This window comes from Hydra vulgaris, chromosome 08, assembly GCF_038396675.1.
Source record: "Hydra vulgaris chromosome 08, alternate assembly HydraT2T_AEP".
In the NCBI taxonomy this organism is placed as follows: domain Eukaryota; kingdom Metazoa; phylum Cnidaria; class Hydrozoa; order Anthoathecata; family Hydridae; genus Hydra; species Hydra vulgaris.
The window spans coordinates 2006925-2030810 of NC_088927.1; the positions used below are offsets into that span (position 1 = coordinate 2006925).

Here is a 23886-nt window from a genome sequence, read left to right on the forward strand (position 1 = left end):
TTCGATCACCAAAAATATACTGTAAAATTAATAAAAATTCACACTTTTAATAAAATTAAAGGCATACTTTCTTTAGTAAGCAGCTTATAATTTTTCGATTCATTGTTTCTAAAATAAGCTTCGTTAGCGTAATTTATGAAAAGTAAATAAATTTCAAACGTGCTTTATTGAGCAACTGTTAGACTATAAAAAGAAAATATTTTCTGAAAATTTTTGGATTCAACTTACGTGGTCTTTCCACTTTCCATATACACCTAAAGCTAAACCTAGAAACAACAAAGAATGGTTTCTTATGACTTAGTTTTACAGATGTGTTTACTTTTTCATGAAAAACGATGGAAAAAACAATTTTTTTTTTATGACCAGGGATAATTTATTTGATACAAACCATTCGATATACAGTTTTTTAAACTAAAATTGAACATCCAACTATAAATAGCAAAGTTTTCTTAATATTCACTGCAAAGGTTACTTTAATAGCTTTTGAACATTCGCCACAAAAACAGAATAAGGAAGTGATAGTGTACTAAAAGTTTCATTTTTTTTTCAATATGTATACACACATAAATATATATACATATATATATATATATATATATATATATATATATATATATATATATATATATATATATATATATATATATATATATATATACATACATATATATATATATATATATATATATATATATATATATATATATGTATATATATATATATATATATATATATATATATATATATATATGTATATATATATATATGTATAATTATGAATATATATATATATATATACACATATATATGCATATTGATATATATGTATATATATATATATGCATATATTTTTATACATATGTACATTTATATACATATGTATGCATATATACATGTAAGTATAATTTATGTATGTAAGTTAATATAGTTTGCTGTTTGAATTTGACAGGTTCTCATAGAGAAAGAAAAAAAATTTATTACAAGTTGCTAATACCAAGCGCTGAAATTTTTTACAAAAGTGGAGATAAAAAAAATATATTTCAAAACTTTCGTTATATACCTTTGTATATGTTTTTGATATTGTTCTCACTATTTTTAATAACATTATTGTTGTTATTTAATATTTGTTTAAAAATTTAAATTTTAGTTTTTGAATTATAAATAAATAAATAATGTTAACTCTTAAGTCATATTAACAATATTTATTTTTTGTGTTTTTCTTTGAAACATTAGTTGTGAACAACTAAATATGTACCTATATTCTATACGCTCTCTAGTATATATGTAAAACATGTTCATTAAAATTTGGTACTTATTATGTATTGAAAATTTTAATTAATAGTTTGAATTATATTTAAATAACTGATATTAATTCTTAAGCCATATTAATAATACTTATTTTTTGTGTTCCTATAAAACAATAGAAGTGAACAACTACATAAAACTACCTAAGTTCTATACGTTCTCCAGTATACAGTGAACGAAGTTTTCTTAGCCGCACACAATTTTTATCAGATTTTTCATTTTAGAGACTTAATTAAACGTTTTATTAAGAAATTTCTGTATGTGATATATTTATACCATTGTTTGTTAATTGATAATTAAAAGATAATTGATATCATTGTTTTTATAATTTCTTTATATAAAAAAATTTAGTTATTTGATTTATTTGAGTGCGAAATTTGTATAGACGCAGTTCTGTTTTATTAAATTTGAGATATAATTTTTAGTTTTGGTGTTGAAAAAATCAATTTAAATTGTAAGTAATTTCATAATTGACTTATAAAAATATTTTTCATAAATTTAAAATTCAATGTTTCATATTTTTAGTGAAATGGCACATGGAAAATTTTTAAATGACCATGAAAAAGGTTTAATTAAAGCATATAAGGATTCCGGGTTATCTAATAGAGAAATTGGACGAAAAATTGGACGATCTGAAAAGGTGATTAGAAACTTTTTGAAACTTGGGTCAGTATATGGCGTCAATCAAAAAATACGTAAAAACTACAAGATAACGATAAGGAACGTGGAACAAATTCGACAATTAGCGACAAAACAAAAGTTAACTGCGAGTCAAATCATATCAGAATTAAGTTTGACAATCACTCCTAGACGTGTTCAACAAATATTGTCAAGATCTAATTATTTAAAATGGCGAAAACCACTAAAAAAAACCATGTTTAAAGCAAATACACAAAGAAGCACGACTTGAATTCGCCAGAAAATATATGAATTTTGGAGAAAAGTGGAAATATGTCGTATTTTCTGACGAAAAGAAGTTTAATCTTGATGGACCAGATGGTTTTAGCTATTATTGGCATGATTTGCGAAAAAACAATGCACCTCGTTTGTCACGCAATTTTGGTGGTGGATCATTAATGACATGGGCAGCATTTTGTATCAATGGAAAGACATCGATATGTTTTATATCAGCAAAAATGAAATCCATTAATTATAGAGATTTATTAGAAGATGTCTTAATCGATTTTTTGGAAAATAACTTGGAAGATCAAGTCATTTTCCAACAAGACAATGCACCCATTCATAAATCAAGAGAAACTATGGCATGGTTTGAATCCAAAAACATCGAAGTGATGAGATGGCCTGCATATAGTCCAGACCTCAATCCAATTGAGAACCTTTGGGGAATCTTATCTCGAAAAGTTTATGAAAATGGACGACAATTTAGCAGCATTCAAGAGCTTCGAGGTGAAGTCAATAGGTGTTGGCAAGAAATTCAACCAATGACACTCCAATCGCTCATTAATTCAATGCCAAATAGAATTTTTGAAGTGATTAAGAACCACGGAGGACCCACCAAATATTAAAAATTTAAAAAAAATATTTTTTTCCTTTTCATTATTTAATTTTTAAAAGTGCGTCTAACGAAAATTCGCATATGAAAAGTGCATTCCTTATTATTTTTTTTTTCTATTTTTAATGTGATATATTTTTATTATAAATACTTTACTAATAAAATACTTAATAACTAAGCTATACAATAAAAATCATATTTTCTTGTTTACCTAATAAATTTTCCTTAAAAATTAAAATTTCGAATAAAAATTGTGTACGGCTAAGTAAATTTCGATCACTGTATATGCAAAACATGGTTCATTAAAACTTGGTACTTATTATTTTTTGAAAAGTTTAATTATGTTACATGTTACAAGCGGGGCGGGTAAAAATACCCGCTTTGCGGACTGCTGTCTATTAGTGGGTCGGGTATTTTTACCCGTTTGAATGAATTTACTTTAAAAGCGGCACAAAGTAATTTTACTCGATTGGTTTATATATGAAACTGATAGGACTAGCTCGTACTTTTTCGTTTAGACTCTTCAGACTCTTCAACGTAATTTCTTTGACATTAGTTTATATAATAAAGATAACGAATTCATCAATTTTGTTATGTTATTGTTTACATTCCGATTGCTCATAATTTATATGCATAGACTAAGCAATCTCTAATCATTTTCTCTTTTATAAAAACATTCATTAATTAAGGAATGTTAAACGGATATTTTAAAAATATTTCAGACAGTTTTTATTGAGCTTTTGACGATCGAACATCTTTTTTTAAATATTTTTTTATTACAAAAATTTTTGTCGCAAAAAATGGATTCTGATAGTGGTAGTGACAGTGAAGTTTACGCAGACAGTTTATCGTAAATTGCAAGTGATGCCGATATTGCAGAAGTTGAAAGCGAGTGTGAAAGTGATGAGGACTTTTTTCATCCTAGAAGACGTAGGACTTTACCCATACCGCCAAGCGATTCTGAAGAAAGTGAGAATGAAGAAGTGGAGTGGTCAGAATATGAAAATCCTCCAATTATAGAACAATTTTTAGGACAAAGTGGCGTTGTTGTGATACCAAGTGATTCAAAAAGTGTAGCTAAAGTTGTTCAACTTTTTATAGGAGATGATTTATTCGATTACATGGCCGAAGAAACTAATCGTTACCATCAACAAAGTATTGACAGGTTTAAGGGCAGAGCAAAAAGTATAAAATGGAAAGACGTTTCTTCGGTAGAATTAAAAAAAATGTTGGGATTACTTCTTCTTATGGGCAAAGTTCGCAAAGATACCAGGGATGAATATTGGTCAACAGAAAGAGCAATTGCAACCCCAATTTTTGCGGAAGTAATGAGTCGTGATCGTTTTCGCCAAATATGGTATTCTTGGCATTTTTCCAACAATTCAAACGATCAAAAGAAAGGAGACCGGCTTAAAAAAATTCGTCTAATTATAGAATATTTCTTACCCAAATTTGAGAATGTTTATAAGCCGCAACGAGAATTATCATTAGACGAAAGTATTATGCCGTGGCGAGGTCGATTATCATTCAAAGTGTACAACGCATCTAAAATCCAAAAATATGGGCTGCTCATACGAATGGTCTGTGAAGCAAAGAGTGGATATATTTGCAATTTTAAAATATATGCTGGTGATGGCAGTTGTCTTCAAGAGACAGTTCTGCAACTTTTGCAGCCATACGAAAACTTGTGGCACCATGTCTACATAGACAAATACTATAATAGTGTCGAAACAACCGATGTCTTGTTGCAACACAAATTTTGAAGCTGCGGTACGATACGCAAGAATAGAGGCCTTCCTGAATGCCTAAAAAAAGCAAATTTAAAAAAAGGCGAATCCATTTTCCGTCGCCGAAAAGACATTTTATTGCATAGCTGGCAATCAAAAAGACCCGTAAGAATAATAACAACAATTCATTCCGCAAGTATTGTCGAAAGCGCAAATGTTGACTGGAATACCAAGCAGAAAATTTGGAAGCCGATATGTGTTGTCGATTACAATAAGTATATGATAGGTGTCGACCGCGCTGACCAATACTTGTCATATTACTCAATCGTAAAGCGCACAAAAAAATGGACAGTCATGTTCATGCTAAATGGCGCTCTATTTAATGCATTCAGAGTATTCAAAACTTTAAATAAAAAATCATAAAAAAGTTATAAAAACTTTCTACTCGATGTTGCCAAAGATTGGATAAATGGTAAAGCAAATGATAATTCGGATGATCCAGTACCAAGTACGTCTGCATCTACACCCTCAAGAAGTGATTTACCACACAGACTATTGGATGCCAAAAAACATAAAATTGTGAAAAAAGTTACAATTGGTGGCCTAAAAAAGCACCCTCACAAAACAATGACGGGTCTGTGCTAGACATAAAAAAAAAAGTTTAACGTGCTTTATGTACGAGTTTTGCAAAGTGCCTCTTCATAAAGGAGAATGGTTTTTTAAGTACCACACAGTACAAAAATAAGTTAATTAGTTTTAAAAATAATTTTTAGAAATTAATTACTTTATATATATTGTAAATAATTTTATACAATATATTATATTATATTATTATGAAAAATTGTTGCAGTTTTATTAATTTTTATTAAAATATGTTTTTGTATACATCAGTTCATCTATTTTATAAACCGCATATTAGATTTCAAGCGCGTAGTTTTATGCGAATTTTTGCCCGCTACGCACACCTGTTTAGTCTATTTCGCTACCCGCTTATAATGTGTTTATAATTTTTGAATTTTATTTGATTAACTATTGTTAATTAATAAGCCATATTAACAATACTTATTTTTTGTGTTCCTATAAAACAATAGTAGGGAACAACTAAATAAAATGTACATATATACTATATGATGTCTTCTATATATGTAAAACATGTTTCATCAAAATTTGGAACTTATTATTTTTTGAAAAATTTAAGTGATAGTTTTTGAATTATATACAAATTAGTATTGTTAATTCTCAAACCATGTTAACAATATTTATTTATTTACTCCCAATAAAACAATATTAGTGAACAATTAAAAAATATATACATAATTAAACTTAAATGAACGTATTAAAATGTCCATATTTAAATTTAAAAAAATGTACATGAATTCTATATAACCTCTAGTATATATGTTAAACATGCTTCATTAAAACTTGGTACTTAACAAAGTAAAGAAACTACTACTTGTGCTTTTGATTTTATATTATAAAATAAAGGAGACATAAAAATTAAAAGTCATTAGTTCTTTGACTCTTCTTTTAAAAAAAAGTCACAAATATAATAAATATTTTTTATTAGAAAAAATACAGGAGTTAAAAATCTAAAATTGCTTTTTATGTGACAATTTTGCACGCCAAATCTTTAGTTTGGCTTCCGTAATATAACCTTTATCCATCAGAAAATTCCGTGTTTTAAAATGTATTTTAAACTAAGAAAAAATTCCGTTTGATTTTGTTGAATAGCTACATTCCGTACTAACAACCGAACAAAATTCCGTAAAAGTATGGATATTTTTTAGACCATAAAAGAAGAACGTAAGGATTATGTTTGCTAACAAAGTAGATTGTTAAATTTTGACTGAGTTTAAAATTTTTTGTGGCAGTCGTTTCGGTATTCTCATTTAACCTGTATACTTGTTCGTCCATATTGCTTAGAAATAATGGTCAATGTTGTTATTTTTTATGTGTTGCAATTAAGTAATACCATATAAATGTGATGAAAACAATCAAAGAATATATAAATTTTTATTTAAGTGTCTATCCTTATTGTCAATTTATTAAGAAATTCAATTTCAATATATCAATAATAACAAAAGTAAATGATAAGTATAAGTAATATATCAATACTAATACAAGTAACTATAAAAAATAATTATAACTAAATAAAGTAACTAGTGATGAGATGTTAATCATTGCAGCTTCAACAAATTTAGACAAGTCTAGGTCCTTAAAATTGAGCATTCAAAAAGTACAGCCCTTGGTACACAAACATCTATTATTTGGTGTAATTGGGTTTATTTATATAATTACTAGGCTCTGCCTCATCGAATGAAGAACAACTAAAAAAACCTCTTCGCATAATTAACGACCCCATTTAGTTGAAACACCATCAAAACATTGAAATCTCCAATAAGCAAATTTTATATATAACTTTTTGGAAATATCAAAAGTGTTCATAAAGTAAAAATAATTATTGTTTAGTTAAAACAAAAAAACTGCTTATAAACAATTTTACAGAAAAAAGATGCCTTATTCTTATTCTTCTCAAGAAATTGATTCTTATATATATGTATATATAAGAATCAATTACATATAAAATATGTATGTATAAGAATATATATATATATATATATATATATATATATATATATATATATATATATATATTGATTTTAAGAAATTGATTCTTATATATATATATATATATATATATATATATATATATATATATATATATATATATATATATATATATATATACGGTGTTATAATCAGTCAGGGGCTCAAAGAAGGTAAAAAATAATGAGTTAGGATTAGGATTAAGGTAAATAATTATTGTTTATTCAAAACAAATAAGTGTACCATTTTGTTGAAAAAATAACTTTATTTGTAAATTCATGATTTTGACTCCAATAAATCCAAATGATTTTTGCCTAAAAGTATTGATATATTTAAATTATTCATTTGCTTTTAAATTAGCCTCTTTCAAAAAATAAAAAATATTTTAAAAAGGCTATTAGAGAAATAAAAACAAGTTTAATTTAAGCATAGTATTTATTTAGTTATTGCTAAACATTTTTTTAGCCGGGCAAACATTATTTTAATAGATTTACATTATATGATTTTAAAATGTCAAAGAAACTATTAGCCTTAGTGTCTACTTTTAAATTTTAACAGGCATGATTAAACTTGGTTAGTTTATACATTGTTGCCAATAAATTTTTTAGCATACAAAATATTTTAATTTTCAAAAAGATAAAGTATAGTGCTTAATTAAATTTCCAATGTTGCTTTGCTTTTTAGTATTCTTGAATGGAGATCTACGATATCACGAATTTCAAATTAAGTTGTTTGAACTACTTGATCTAAATTGGTTTAAGATATAACTCCTTATATGTTAAACAGCATATTGAAGAAGAAATCAGAAATAATTCTATAAAGAAACAAAAACAAGAAGACAAACCAAATGAAATGATAAAAAGATGGTTCAACATTGACAAAAATTTGACGTTTAAAAAATTAAAACATGCTACTTTGAATATATTAAAAACCGATTATTTGAAGAGAATAATTTATTTAAAACAAACAAATGTACCATTTTGTTGAAAAAATAACTTTATTTGTAATTTCAAGATTTTGACTCCAATATATCCAAATGATTTTTGCCTAAAAGTATTGATATATTTAAATTATTCATTTGCTTTTAAATTAGCCTCTTTCAAAAAACAAAAAATACTTTAAAAAAGCTATTAGAGAAATAAAAACAAGTTTAATTTAAGCATAGTATTTATTTAGTTATTGCTAAACATTTTTTTAGCCGGGCAAACATTATTTTGATAGATTTACATTATATGATTTTAAAATGTCAAAGAAACTATTAGCCTTAGTGTCTACTTTTAAATTTTAACAGGCATGATTAAACTTGGTTAGTTTATACATTGTTGCCAATAAATTTATTCAGCTTACAAAATATTTTAATTTTCAAAAAGATAAAGTATAGTGCTTAATTAAATTTCCAATGTTACTTTGCTTTTTAGTATTCTTGAATGGAGATCTACGATATCGCGAATTTCAAATTAAGTTGTTTGAACTACTTGATCTAAATTGGTTTAAGATATAACTCCTTATATGTTAAACAGCGTATTGAAGAAGAAATCAGAAATAATTCTATAAAGAAACAAAAACAACAAGACAAACCAAATGAAATGATAAAAAGATGGTTCAACATTGACAAAAATTTGACGTTTAAAAAATTAAAACATGCTACTTTGAATACATTAAAAACCGATTATTTGAAGAGAATAATTTATTTAAAACAAACGAATGTACCATTTTGTTGAAAAATAACTATATTTGTAATTTCATGATTTGACTCAAATATATCCAATTACTTCAGGATTTTTGCCTAAAAGTATTAATATATTTAAATTGTTCATTTGCTTTAGATTAGCCTCTTTCACAAAATAAAAAATGATATTTAAAAAAAGCAATTAAAGAAATACAAAATAGTTAAATGTAAGCATATTTTTATTTGGTTATTATTAAACATTTTTTCAGCCGGACGAACACTATTTTAATAAATTTGCATTATATGATTTTAAACTGTCAAACAAACTATAAGGCTTAGTCTTTAATTTTTAATTATTACAAGGCCTGATTTTTTTAACGACTAAATTTGGTTAGTTTATATATTATTGCTAACAAATCTCCTAAGCTTTCAACATATTTCAATTTTTTAAAATAATTTAAAGTATATTACTTGATTGAATTTCAAATGTTGCTTTGCGTATTAGTATTGATGGATGGAGTTCTACGATAACACGAATTTCAAATTAAGTTGTTTAAACTACTTGATCTAAATTGGTTTCAGATATAACTCCTTAAATGTAAAGCAGCATATTGTAAAAGCAATTAAATATAATTCTATGAATAGACAAAAATAAGAAGACAAACCAAATGAAATGATGAAAAGATGGTTCAACTTTGATGAAAATCCGACGTTTGAAAAGTTAAAAATTTGCCATTTAAATATTCCAAACACCGATTAATTGAATGAGACGGAGGATCTTGCAAGTATACATTTCTTTTTTATTATTGTTTAAATAACATAAATTTTTCTTATTGCCGTTTGTGACTCATCTTATGTTTATTTTTTTGTTCTTAATTTAAATTGTTCATCCAATTCTCTGCTTTCAGAAGTATTTCATTATGATTATAATGATGATTTTGTTTTATGTTCTTATACACTTAATTATTTTGGATTATTGTAAAATCACTATTTAGTTAAAAAGCTATATGTGCATTTTTTTATAAAATATGATATTAAACGATACTTCAAATTCACCAAATAACAAAAGATAAAGAAACTCTTCATTAAACAGTGGCAGAAATACAATATGTATTATTAAAACATGCTGATAATAAAGAGGACAATCATGATTATAACAATCATCCTAACGATCATATTGATGACTAATTTACGTATGATGATGATGATGATCATAATGGAAATATATATGCATAATTTGAGGATATATAATAAACAAAATAAGTATAACTACATATAAAAAATAACGTTATCATAAATTAAATAAAATAATGACATAATATAAACACTGAAACCTAAACTAAGTACTAATTTTTTTAACTTTAAAATATTTGAATTTGATAAAATTAATCTTGTTATATTATTTTTAAATGCTTGATTCTACATTTTTTTTAAGACATGCTATTTTTACAATTGCTTTTATTTCAGATTATAAAACATTCAGATCATGATTAATAATAAAAAGGAAAAAGTATGTAGTTAAAAAAAACAACAACTGATTATTCTTTTTTAGTTATCAAACGTTTCTTTTAGTTTATTTTTAATTGATCAAAGAAAAAAATAGTTTTAAATTATTTGCTAATTAACGTATTGTAGATCCTCTGATTGTCATTGAGAATTTAATAGCAGAACAATTTGCTTGATGATGAATAAGATTGATATTTGAAAATCGTGTTGGGTTATAAACGATTTTTTTTTTTTAAATGTATAACTAAAATTGGTGTCATTTTATTATTAACTTTTAATAGAAATATAAAAATATAATAAACAATAAGTTGGTAATACGTAGAGTATTTTAAATATGTTTTAAAAAAATGTAGTATGTGAGATCTATAATCAGATCTTCCATCACAAAAAATATGCTGTAAAAATTAATGAAATTCCACATTTTCAATAAATTTTAAGGCATATATTGTTTAGTAAGAAGCTTATTATTTTTCGATACATTTGTGCTGAAATAAACAACGTTAGCGTAATTTATAAAAAGTAAATAAATTTCAAACCTGTTTTATTAGGCAACTGTTTGACTTAATATAAAAAAGCAATATTTTCTGAAATTTTAATTTTGGACGAAACTTATGTGGTCCTTCTACTTTCCATATTCATCTTAAACTAGTTTCACAGGTGTGTTCACTTTTTCATGAAATACGATGAAGAAACAAATTATTTTTTTATTACCTAGGGTCAATTCATTTGATACAAACCAAACGGTATACAGTTTTTAATCTAAAATTGAACGTCCAAATAACAAATAGCAATGTTGGCCTAATATTGACTGCAATCGTTACTTAATAATAGCTCTTGGACGTTTACCACAAATATACAATAAGGAGGTGATAGTTTACTAAAGGTTTAATTTTTTTTCAATATATTCACACACATAATATATATACACATCTATACATATATATATATATATATATATATATATATATATATATATATATATATATATATATATATATATATATATATATTTATATATATATTTGTGTGTATATATATTTATATATATATTTGTGTGTGTATATATATATATATATATATATATATATATATATATATATATATATATATATATATATATATATATATATATATATATCTGCATTACGCGTATATATACATATATACGCGTAGGTATAATTTATTTATAAAAGTATATAGAAAAGAAAATTTAATACAAGTTATTATTATCAAGCACTGAAATTTTTTAAATGTGGAGATAAAAAGAAAGAAATTAAATTTTTCGTTATATACCTGTGTGTATGTTTTTGGTATTGTTTTCACTATTTTTAATAACATTATTGTTATTATTTGTTGAAAAATTTTGAAATAATAGTTTTTGAATTATATATAAATAACTAATGTTATTTCTTAAGCCATATTAACAATACATATTTTTTGCGTTCCTATAAAACAATAGTAGTGAACAAATAAATAAAATGTACCTATATTCTATTCGATCTTTAGTATATATTTAAAAGATGTTTTATTAAAATTTGGTAATTATTATTCTTGAAAATTTCAAATAATGGTTTTTAAACTATATTTAAATAACTAATGTTAGTTCTTAAGCCATAATTAACAATACTCATTTTTTGTGTTCCTATGAAACAATATTAGTGAACAACTTAAATAAATGTACATATATTCTATATAACCTCTCGTCTATATGTTAAACATGCTTCTTTAAAACTTGATACTTTAAAACTTGGTAAGAGTGCACGTGTTACTTGATTCTTTAAAACTTGGTAAGAGTGCATAAAGAATACATTATAATCATTTATCATTACTAACTTTAATTTCGTTAATTGAACAATATTACATTTTTTTCATATAATCATGTAAAAATACAAATTATATCAAAACATCGTAAACGTGATAAATACGTTTTTAATAATTTTCAAGTTTATATATATAGAGTGAGAACAAAATTTAATTGAACAAAGTAGTTTTGCATTTTATTTGCAAAAACTTGCTTTTATCTTAATTAATAACTAAAATAACTGAATCAATTTTTTTTTAATTTATTAAGGCAATTTCTTATTTATAATTAAACAGTAAAATTATAATAAATATAAAACATAATAAACATTTTTTGATTTTTTATTTACACGTGTATTAATTTGCATGCACAAAAATTAATTGTACAAAACTGTTTTTTTATTTAGCAATTAATAACATTTTTGATAAAAATAGCCATTTAAAACTCTGTTTGCTATTTAAAACTCTGTTTATGAAACATTATGGCACCGTAAAGTGAATATTTAAACACTACTTAACGAAAATTTCTTATAGACTTAGTTTAAACAAGGAAATACTTATAGAAAAGTTAAAGTGCTTACAAAAATTACATTTACAACAGTTGGAGCCATTGTAAATAAATACAAACAATATGAAACGTTTGAAAGCCGTACTAGGCGAGGACGAAAACTGAAGACAACCTCACAAGATGATAGAGAAATTTTAAGAATGATTAAAAAAAACGGTTTGAAAGTGCAAAAAACATAGCAAATAATCTGAAAAAATTAACGGGAAACACAATTTCAATAACATCAAATTGAAATCACATTCATAAAGCAGGGTTTAGTGGATGTATAGCTTGGAAAAAACTGTTTTTAACAAAAAATCATGTGAAAAGAAAAATAAGTTTTGCAAAAAAGTATTATTTAATGCCAGCATCATTTTGAAAAAAAGTACTTTAGTCTGATGAATCGAAGTTTAATTTTAAAAAATCTGATGGTGCGCAGAGAGTTTGGCGAAAGAGGCGTGAAGGATTCAATTTAAGCTGCACTAGAGGAACAGTTAAACATAGTAGTGGAAGTGTAACGTTATGGGGTTGTATGGCATGGGATGGTGTTGATAAACTGGAATTTATTGATGAAACTAAGAATGCTGATTTAGATAACAATAAATTGAAATGAAATTTAAAATCTTCTGCTGAAGGACTTAGATTGGGAAACAGTTTTTTATTTCAACAAGACATTGATCCAAAACATACTGCTAAAAAAACTAAAACCTTTTTTTGACGTACCTGGCATAAATGTTTTAGAATGGCCTTCACAGAATACAGATTTGAATCCATTAGAGCATTTATGGACTATATTAGATAAGAAAATAGGTAATAAGGCATTTACGAAAAAAGCAGATTTGAAGAAACCTGTTGTTAAGTCATGGTCTAACATTGACAATAATCAAATCAAACATCTAGTGTATCAATGCCAAATGAATCGCTTGCCGATAAGCTTGTTAGATGTAGTTAAAGCAAAAGAAGTACCTTAATATTAAATTATATTAACAAAATACAGAAACTTGAAACTGTTTCACAGTTATTTTATTAAACAAGTATAAAAGCTAAGAGACAAATTAAAAATTTTTTTTGAAGGTTTTTAACCAAATAAAGGTTTGGAGAAAAAAGAAGTTCTTTATAACTACTCTATGAGACAGTATTTTATTCAAAGATATTATTTTCATTGAAAAATTGTATTGTAACTTAAATTTTGTTCTCACTGTATATATATATATATATATATATATATATATATATATATATATATATATATATATATATATATATATATATATATATATATATATATATATGTATATGGTGTTTTAATCAGTCACGGGCTCAAAAAAGGCAGAAGCATGCGTTAGGACTAGGGTTAAGGTAAATAATTAATGTATTTTTAAAACAAATAAATGTACCATTTTGCTGAAAAAACAACTTTATTTGTATTTTCATGATTTTGATTCCAATATATCCAATTACTTCATAATTTTTGCTTACAAGTATTGAAATATTTAAATTATTCATTTGCTTTTGATTAACCTCTTTAAAAAATAAAAAATGATGGTTAAAAAAAAGAAATTTAAAAATATTCAAGAAATAAAAAATAGTTAAATACAAGCATATTATTCATTTAGTTATTATTAAACATTTTTTCAGCCGGACGAATACTATTTTAATAGAATTGCATTATATGATTTTTAAATGTCAAACAAACTATAAGGCTTAGTCTCTAATTTTTAATTATTACAAGGCCTGATTTTTTTTTAACGACTAAACTTGGTTAGTTTATATATTATTGCTAATAAATCTCCTAAGCTTTCAACATATTTCAATTCTTTAAAATAATTTTAAACTTATTGCTTGATTGAATTTCAAATGTGGCTTTGCTATTTAGTCTTTATGGATGGAGTTCTTCGATATCACGAATTTCAAAGTAAGTTGTCTGAACTACTTGATCAAGATTGGTTTAAGATATAACTACTTAAATGTAAAACAGCATATTGTAAAAGCAATTAAAAACAATTCTATAAATAGACAAAAACTAGAAGACAAACCAAATGAAATGATGAAAAGATGGTTCAACTTTGATGAAAATCCGACGTTTGAAAAGTTAAAACTTGCTATTTTAAATATTCCAAACACCGATTAATTGAATGAGACGGAGGATCTTGCAAGTATACATTTCTTTTATATTATTGTTTAAATAACATAAACTTTTCATATTGCCGTTTGTGACTCATCTTATGTTTGTTTTTTTGTTCTTATTTTAACTTGTTTATCCGATTCTCTGCTTTCAGAAGTATTTGATTATGATTATAATGATGATGTTGTTTCATGTTCTTATACATTTAATTATTTTAGATTTTTGTAAAATCACTATAAAGTTAAAAAGCTATTTTTGCATTTTTTTATAAGATATAATTTTAAATGATACTTCAAATTCACCAAATAACAAAAGATAAAGAAACTCTTCATTAAACAGTGGTAAATATACAATATGTACTATGATAACATGCTGATAATAAAGAGGACAATCATGATTATAACAATCATTATAACGATCATGTTGATGACCAATTTACGTATAGTGATGATGATGATTATGATGTAAATAGATATACATAAGTTGAGGATACATAATAAACAAAATAAATATAACTACATATAAAAAATAACGTTATCATAAATTAAATAAAATAATGACATAATATAAACACTGAAACCTAAACTAAGCACTAATTTTTTTAACTTTAAAATATTTGAATTTGAATATAATAAATCTTGTTATATTATTTTTGAATGCTTGATTCTACATTTTTTTTTAAGACATGTTTTTGTGACAACTGCTTTTATTTCAGATTAAAAAACATTCAGATCAGGATCGATAATAAAAAGGAATAAGTATGTAGTTAAAAACAAGCAACATCAACTGAAATTTTAATTTAGGACTAAACTTATATGGTTCTTCTACTTTCCATACTAACCTAAAACTACACCTAGAAACAACAAAGAATAGATTTTAATGACTTAGTTCTATAGGTGTATTTACTTTTTCATAAAAAAAACGATGGAGAAACAATTTTATTTTTTGTTATCACCTACGGGCAATATATTTGATACAAACTAAACAGTATAAAGTATTTGAACTAAAATTGAACGTCTGAATGAATAATAGCATATTTTAGTTAACCTTCACTGCAAATGTTACTTTAGTATCTCTTGAAAATTCACCACAAACATGCAATAAGGAAGTGATAGTTTACTTAAGGTTTCATTTTTTTTTAATATATACACACATAATTATATATACACATACATATATATGTATTTATATATATATTTATATATATAAATATATATATATATATATGTATATACATATATATGTATAAATATATATATGTATAAATATATATAAACTTATATATATACATATATATATATATAAATGTATATATATATATATATATATATATACATATATATATATATATATATATATATATATATATATAGGTACATTTATATTCATATATACATGGAACTATAATTTATATATGTAAGTTAATATAATTTGTTGTTTGAATTTCAAAGATTCTCATTGAGTGGAGAAAAGAAAGTTCAATACAAGTTGTCATTATCAAGCACTGAAATTTTTAACAAAAGTGGGAGATAAAAAAAAAATATTTTAACCCTTTCCTTATATACCTATGTGTATGTTACTGGTATTGTTCTCACTATTTTTAATAATATTCTTGTTTTTATTTAATATTTGTTAAAAAATTAAAAAAAATAGTTTTTAAATTATATATAAATAACTAATGTTAATTCTTAAGCCATATTAACAATACTTGTTTTTTGTTTTACTATAAAATAATAGTAGTGACAACTAAATAAAATGTACATATATTCTATACGATATCTACTATAAATGTAAAACGTGTTTTATTAAAATTTGGTACTTATCAATTCTTGAAAATTTTAAGTTGTAGTTTTTGAATTATATACAAATAACTAATGTTTATTCTTAAGTCATATTAACAATATTTACTTTTTGCGTTCCTATAAAATAATGGTGGTGAACAAATAAATAAAATCTACCTAAATTCTTTACGGTCTGTAGTATATATGTAAATCATGATTTATTAAAATTTTGTACTTATTCCTCATTGGAAATTTTAAATAATAGTTTTTGAATTATACTTAAATAACTGATGTTATTTCTTAAGCCATATTAACAATACTTATTTTTGTGTTACTATACAACTATGTTAGTGAACAACTAAATAAAATGTACATATATTCTATACGATATCTGCTATATATGTAAAACGTATTTCATTAAAATTTGGTATTTATTATTTCTTGAAAACTTTAAGTTGTAGTTTTTGAATTAAATACAAATAACTAATGTTAATTGTTAAGCCAAATAACCAATATTTATTTTTTGCGTTCCTATAAAACAATCTTAGCGAACAACTAAAAAAAATGTACATATGTTCTATATAATCTCTAGAATATATGTTAAACATGCTTCATTAAAACTTGGTACTTAACAAAGTAAATAAACTACTACTTGTGTTTTTAACTTCATATTATAAAATAAAGGAGAACTATTAAATTTAAAAGACATTAGTCCGTCAACTCTTTTCATTAAAAAAAGACATAAATATAAGAAACATTCTTATTTACAAAAAACACGCGAGTTAAAATACCTAAAATTGGTTTTATTATGTGACAAGTTTGCAGGCTAAAGTTTTGGCCTTAGTTTTGACTCCTGTAATGAAAAACCTTGATCCAACAGAAAACTCCGTATTTTAAAATTTATTTTTAAACTTAGGAAATATTTCGTTTAATTTTGTTATATGGTACTTTCGTACTAATAACGGAATAAAATTCCGCTAAAGTACGGATACTTTTAGGAGAGTAAAAGATGAACGTAAAGATTCTGTTTGGTAACGAGGTAGATTTTTAAATTTTGATTGATGTTAAAATTTTTTCTCGCGGTCGTTTTGGTATTATCATTTAACCTGTGTGCTTGTTCGTCCGTTGTACTTAGAAATAATAGTCAATGTTGTTATTCTTTTATGTGTTGAAAATAAGTAATACCATATAAATGTGATGAAAACTATCAAAGAATATATAAGTTTTTATTTGTGTCTATCGTTATTGTCAATTTATTAGGAAGTTGAATTTTAATATATCAATAATAACACAAGTAAATGATAAATATAAGTAATATATCAATACTAATACAAGTAATTAAAAAAAATAATTATAATTAAATAAAGTAACTAGTAATGCGATGTTATTATGTGCAGCTTCATCAATTTTAGACAAATCTTGGTCCTTAAAATGGAGCATTGAAAAAGTACAGCCCTTGGTACACTAACATTTTTTATTTAGTGTAATTGACTTAATTTATATAATTACTAGGCTCTGCTTCATTAAATAAAGAAAAACTAAAAAAACATCTTCGTATAATTAACGAGATCATTTAGTTGAAATACCATCGCAACAATAAAATCTTCAATAAGAGAACTTTATTTTTAACTTCTCGGAAACTTTAAAAGTGTTCACGAAGTAAACATAATTATTGAATAACTAAAGCAAACGAAATTGCTTGTATAGAATTTTATAGAAAAAAGATCTTTTATTGTCTTTTCAAGGAATGGCTTTTAATATCAATTACATCAGTAATTTTGTTCAACAGGATAGACAATTTTAAATTATTCATTCGCTTTTAATTAGCCTATTTCAAAAAATAGTAAATGATGTAATCCTAACTCTAACCCTGAATGGAATTTTAATTAAAAAACGATATTGCCTAATTAATGACGACGTTTAGTTAGGTGGTTATTACCAATAAGCAAGTTTTATTCTTAACTTTTTAAAATATCAAAGGAGTGCACGAAGAACATATTTTTATTATTTATCTATTATTAACTTTAATTTCGTTAAGTGAACAATACTACAATTTTTTCATATAATCATGTAAAAATACAAATAACACTAAAACATCGTAAGCGTGATAAAAACGTTTTTAATAACTTATATTTGTATATATATATATATATATATATATATATATATATATATATATATACATATATATATGCAAGGTGTTATAATCAGTCAGGGGCTCAAAAAAGGTAAAAAACATGCGTTAGGGTTAGGAATAAGGTAAATAATTATTGTTTATTTAAAGCAAATAAGTGTACTATTTTGTTAAAAAAACAAAACTTTATTTGTATTTTCATGATTTTGATTCCAATATATTCAATATTTTGAGAATTATTTCTTAGAGTATTGACATATTTAAAATATTCATTTGTTTTTGATTAGCCTCCTTCGAAAATTAAAAAATGATATTAAAAAAAAGCCATGAAAGAAATAAAAAAAATTAAATATAAGCATAGTATTCATTGAGTTATTGCTAAACATTATTTCACCCGGGTGAACACTATTTTAATAGATTTGCATTATATGATTTTAAAATGTTAAACACACTATTAGGCTTAACCTGTACTTTAATTATTACAAGGCCTGATTTTTTTAACGACTATTAAATTTTGTTAGTTTATACATTGTTGCTAATATTGCTTTTAACATATTTCAATTTTTAAAATAGTTTAAAGTATATTGCTTGATTGAATTGCTTTTAGTATTCATTGATGGAGTTCTACGATATCATGAATTTCAAATTAAGTTGTCTGAACTACATCATCAAGATTGGTTTTAAATATAACTCCTTAAATGTCAAACAGCGTATTGTAGAAGCAAATAGAAATGATTCTATAAATATATGAAAATAAGAAGACGAAGCATATGAAATGATAAAAACATGGTTCAATTTTGATGAAAATCCGACGTTTGAAAAGTTAAAACTTGCTATTTTAATTATTCCAAAAACCGAATAATTGAAGGAGGTGGGGGATCTTGCAAGTACACATTTCTTTTATTATTTTTTGTATTACATTAATTTTTTAGATAGTAGTTTGTGAGTCTTATCAGATGTTTTTTTTTTGTTCTTATTTTAACTTGTTCATAAAATTCTCTGCTTTCAGAAGTATTTGATTATGATAATAATGATGATGTTGGTTTTTGTTCTTATACATTTAATTATTTTGGATTTTTGTAAAATCACTATTAAGTTGGAAAGCTATATGTGCATTTTTGATAAGATATGTCTTTAAACGATTCTTCAAATTCACCAAATAACAAAAGATAAAGAAACTCTTCATTAAACAGTGGTAAATATACAATATGTACTATAATAACATGCTGATAATAAAGAGGTCAATCATGATCATAACAATCATGATCACTATCAAGTCGATGACCAATTTACTTATGGATGTGATGATGATTATGACGTAAAAGTAAATAAATAATTTGAGGATATATATTAAACAAATTAAGTATAACTACATATAAACAATAACGTTATCATAAATTAAACAAAGTAATGACATAATATAAACACAGAAACCTAAACTAAGAACTAATTTATAACTATCTGTAAAAAATTTTTAACTAACTTTAAAAATATTTGAATTTGAATATAATTAATCTTGATATATTATTTTCAAATGCTTGATTCTCATATTTATTTTTTAAGACATTATTGTTACAGCTGCTTTTATTTCAGATTATAAAACATTCAGATCATGATCATTAATAAAAAGGAATATATATGCAGTTAAAAAAAAACAATTGATTACTCTTTTTTAGTGATTATACTTTTTTTTTTAATTTATTTTTAATTGATTAAGGGAAGAAATAGTTTTAAAGTATTGCTAATTAACGTATTGTAGATCCGCTGATTGCGATTAAGAATCTAATAACAGAACAATTTGTTTTAGGATGAATAAGATTCTTATTTGAAAATTGTGATAAACAATTTATTTAATACAAACCATTCCATTTACAGTTTTTGAACTTTCAATATGAACGTTCAAATAATAAACAGCGAATTTTGAGTAACATTCCCTGCAAACCTTAACTTGATAGCTCTTAAACGTTCACTAAAAAAACACACAATGATAAAATTGAAGTTTTCCTTTTTTTTTAAGTTTTTATGTGTACAAATATATAAGTAAATATATATATATATATATATATATATATATATATATATATATATATATATATATATATATATACACACACACATACACATACACATATATGTATACATGTATACATATGCATATATATATATATATATATATATATATATTTATATAAAAATATATACATATAGTTGGGAATAATAATTTATCTCGGCTTCCTTTTAGTAAATATTTACAATCAAAATAAACATATCGTCCATATGTTTATACTATTTGCATAAATTTCATATACTATTATTTAATAAATTATTTCGTTAACAATGGTTATAATACATGGGCTAATACACAACCATCAAAACTTTAGATAATGCACAGTTTGCAAATCGAAACACTCGAATCAAATAATTGAATAAATTTTGTTTACTTATATTTTTAATTGTAAAACAAATTTGTACTTACGTTTTTATTATGTTATTATTACAAAAGTATTTGATGCTTTATTATAGTTTATTGTTATAAATCACTGCAAATAATTTTTCATAAAAATAATAATGAAATGTATATATTTTTTTCTATATTTATATAATTATGTATTTTTATAAAAAATTTCTCTAAGTAAAAAATAAAAAAATTATAACTATTTTTTAAATTTACAATTTAATTATTTTTGCTTTAATTTACGTTAGTGCAAAGAATGGTTAAGAATCTTTTTATTTAACTTTTAAATGTCCGCATTTATTAAACAACCTTTAGATGTAAGTCTCTACTTTATTTAAAAAGGGTAAGGCCTAATATTGTATTACAAAAACATTAGTAAAGATCAAAAATTCAAAATTATTTATTCCATATGTAATTTTAAGTAATCTTATTAGCATAGTTTATTGTTTATTTTAGTTGCGTTAAAGTTTTAGTTACTTATTTTTGTTTTTAGTTAAGTCATTTTTATTGTATTTATCATTAATATTTATGCAAAGGTTGACTTACTACTTCAACATTAAGTTTTTATTTTTTATTATATTACCAATAATTTAAAAAGTTACTTAATATACATTATTGTTTATAGAATTGAAATCTATTTTGACTGGATCTTTAATAGTACGATTTTTTTTTTATTTATGTTGTATTTCTTTCATTTCTACTTTTTCAATGTTAAACTTTAACTAGAACTAAAGCAAGCTCTATAAAATAGAGTTTTTTCAATATGTTGAAATAAAAAATAGTCCTCTATTTGAGTCCGTTAAAAATATATTGATGGAACATTTGAGATATTTAAAATATGTTGAAGGAAACATTTGGACTAGCTTGACTTTAGAGTCAATCATAGACTCAACCCTCGGAATTAGGGTCATTATTTGGCAATGCCGATCTAACTGCCAACCTTGAAGTGTTTGCGGTCGGCAAAAAGTCGCCGAACTCGTGTACATGTGTTATGGTCGAACCATTCTTTTACACTTTTTCTGCCGCACTCAAACAGATTGAGTTGGGCGAATAATAGCGGATCTTATTTTTTGTATCTCTGAGGCAGTATAGACTATTGCGACATAACTTCATAAAGTGAAAGCATCATTTTGAATTATATCTTGTTTTTAATTTGTTGAAATTTTTAGCTCTGTATTTCACCTTGGACTGAAAAAGCATAATTTTCTGCAAAGTTACCAATATTTATTATGGCTAATTGATCCATGTTCTGTTTTAGTTGTTCAAAGTACTATGATTAAGATTTGGCAGCGGAAGAATGAGCATGCAGCTTTATAAAACAAGATACTAACAGTCCTATTCATAATATCCGTAAAATATGTATCAATAAAAGTAGAGTTATCTTATTCTTATGTCAAACTCAACAATGTTGTACAATCTATTGTTTCCCATTTTGTATTGTTTTTTGCTTTAAGTTTATCTCAAAATCATCTTTATTGTTTTTAAAAAACTCCTACAAGTAAGTGGAAATGGCTTTTTTAACAGGAAAATCATCACACTGTTCAAGCATGCGTTCTTCCTTTTTTACTGAACAAAGAGTTTTTGAAAAAAGATCGTTATATGTTGTACCTATATTTATCGCACCCAATACGGATATGGTAGTTTGGTAATAAGAACAATTATAAATTGTATGTGTGTCATCTACACCCGGCAAAAGTCACTATTGCAGTCTAAATGAGGCATATTTTGAGTATTTTTATTGTATTTCTGGACTGTTCTTTCTCAATGATACCAGACTTGGTCGGGAAGGGAAAGCAGACGGTCTTGGTTATTGACCACGGTATCAATATTTAGTTACGAAAAAACGGCCTAATTATTTAGTCGTTTTGAGAATGTATATGTTCAATTAACAAAAATTTTTTGTTTTAAAACTTGAATTGTATGTGATTATGTCACCCTAAAATTGGTTTGTTTAGTATCCACTTTTTACTGAAAATCAATTACTATTACAGAATTTCATTACAAGATAAGCTTGTTTAACATCTACTATAAAATATACAGAATCTGCATTTCTTTTCAAAATATTCAGACTTCTTTTGTTGAGAATCCATAAAAAGTAAACATCAATTTATTACATTTTGTTCGATATCCGGATATTGAACAAACAAATACGTTATTTTAATGCGTGTTTAACTGCGGTTTAACTTCCAAGTCGCCGTTAGTTTTGCTCTGTTTAATATCCAGCTAAGACAATTACTGCGTCCGAAGAGGTCACGAGACAAGTTGTTTCATAAAAAGTTGTTGTCAGTTAGTCAACACTTATATTGGATAAATCTTTTGTAATTGAAAGTAATGATAAAATTATAAATGAAACTGAAACCATGAGTATGACAGAGGATATCTACAATATTAAACATTTGGAAAAAAGTAATACTACATCTACAGAGAAAAATGATGATAGTTTAAACAAATCTAAATCTTTGATTTTACCAACAAAAAGTAAAGGAAAAGAAACTACAACTGTATATAACTGTATGTAACTTTTGTAACTTACAAAACGAAAAAGGATCCTAAATAATTGGTTAAAAAAATATAAGAAAAATAAAAAGAGAGGGGAGAAAAGTATCTTGATAGTAAAGGACAACTACATCCTGCAAAAAAAGTTAAAGGAGACTGTAAACCAAAATGCAGTCTTGAATGCAGTGATTATTTTTCCCATGAAGAAAGAAATCAAACGA

The 23886-nt window shown here is 24.4% G+C and overlaps 1 long non-coding RNA gene across 2 annotated transcripts in view; it reads left to right on the plus strand.

Annotated features, from left to right (window-relative positions):
* The window catches only part of LOC136082894 (uncharacterized), a 74235-nt gene extending 54093 nt beyond the window's left edge, over positions 1-20142 (plus strand). Inside the window, exons 4-7 of one of the 2 annotated variants that reach the window (XR_010639812.1) lie at positions 9327-9606; positions 14551-14589; positions 14691-14830; positions 19322-20142. This is a non-coding gene — a long non-coding RNA (uncharacterized LOC136082894). Of the gene's footprint in view, positions 1-9326; positions 9607-14550; positions 14831-19321 lie in introns of both variants that reach the window. The other variant, XR_010639811.1, reaches the window with a different exon arrangement.
* Positions 20143-23886: the final 3744 nt, after the last annotated feature.